The sequence below is a fragment of the Propithecus coquereli genome, unplaced genomic scaffold, assembly GCF_000956105.1.
Source record: "Propithecus coquereli isolate 6110/MARCELLA unplaced genomic scaffold, Pcoq_1.0 Scaffold99, whole genome shotgun sequence".
In the NCBI taxonomy this organism is placed as follows: domain Eukaryota; kingdom Metazoa; phylum Chordata; class Mammalia; order Primates; family Indriidae; genus Propithecus; species Propithecus coquereli.
This window is the reverse complement of record NW_012156284.1, coordinates 6773266-6774971: the sequence shown is the minus strand read 5'-3', so window position 1 is coordinate 6774971 and position 1706 is coordinate 6773266.

Sequence of the window (1706 nt, the reverse complement as noted above, 5' to 3'; positions counted from 1 at the left end):
GCTATGACTTGTAACTAACTTGAAATGGGGCCAATTTTGAGCCATTCCTTTCTAATTGAAGCAGTTTGACTTTATATGTCTGCCACCCAAAAAAAATCTTTTAAGGAAGCCCTATTAGTGAGATTAAGTAGAATGCTTTTTACAATCTGTTTCAACATCAATATGCAATCGCATATTAAGGACATTTATGATAACACAATGTTATCACATTCTGGAGTCATATATTAGCCTCTAATTAGATGTTTGTGACAAATAGTCTTGGTTTTCAAAAAATTAACTTATTTTTATTTGCCTTATTGGAAAGAGATTAAAAAAAACACCTGGTACTTGACATTTGCACATTGGTGGGTTTTAGGGGAACCGTAAGCAATTTGAGCTTCACAAACTGGAAATGCAGAAATGAAAAATGATTCTTATATATAAATGAGATACTGAAAAAAATTCATAAGTTCAATTTGAGGAAAATAGAAAAATTAGCTAACCACTTGGACAAGTTTTCATTGTTTTCACAACTGTAAACCTAGATTAAGTAAATGGAAAATGATCATGCTTCAAATCAGATGATTCAGAAGTATATAAGTAGCAGATTCAGCTATCCATCTATAATTTCACCCCACATTAAGTAAATCATAACCATTGTTATAACCATTTTCATTGATTTTTATGCCAGTAAAAGGAATCAATGGATCAATAAGCAGTCCCTGCTATTATGATTTAGACATTGCTCAGCTTAACACAGTTGCCTAGGAGATTTTATTCTAGACAGAGACCAGATAAAAATGTTATAATTTTTTATTACTATTCAAATTTGAGACATTTCCAAAAAGGATGCTTTACTTTCATTTTAGAACCATAGAGAAGCAAATGTAACATTTTTTTTCTTTCAAGTGGTAGTTGATACCTTATAGAGGAGGACATTTGAAAGAGTCAAATTGTTATGCAAATAACAATATATTATTATCTGCATAGGAGTCTACATCAGAGTTACCAAGAATGTATATATACACACGCATATACATACATATGTGTGTGTGTGTGTGTGTGTGTGCATCTGCAGTGATGTGGTGAAGTTTCAATGAAATCTGACGGTATTCAGATTTTCTCAAGGCATTATCTATTGACTATCAAATATTATTAATGTCATTTTTTATAAAAATAACATTAAAATGTCCTGGAAGGAAACACAGCATGCATAATATATTCTCTTTCTCTCTTGCTTTTCTTTTCTTCGTATATTTACTATAGGAAATATATCGGTATCTTGTCAAACTGGATTACAAAACTATCCCAAGGAATTTATTTACATATCTGAGATTTAACGCTTATCACATATTCACACAAAAAATTCAGAGATAAAATGTGGTATTTGTTCTCCTATGCCAGGAGCTTGGAAATTATTATTTTTTTTATTGCAGCATATTATGGGGGTACAGATGTTTAGGTTACATGTGTTGCCCTTGGTCCCCCCGCAAGTCCCTGTTTCACATATGTCCATCCTTCGGGTAGTGCGCATTGCACTCCTTGTGTATACAAATACCCGTCCACTCCTCCCTCCTCCCCGCTCCTCCGTCCACCGCCCCCTTCCCCAACATCCAACAGATGTTGTTCTGATATGTGCATTTATGTGTTGATTAGTTAATACCAATTTGATGGTGAGTACAAATGGATCCCGTTCTTCTGCTCTTGTGGTGCCCCACTTTGGATAA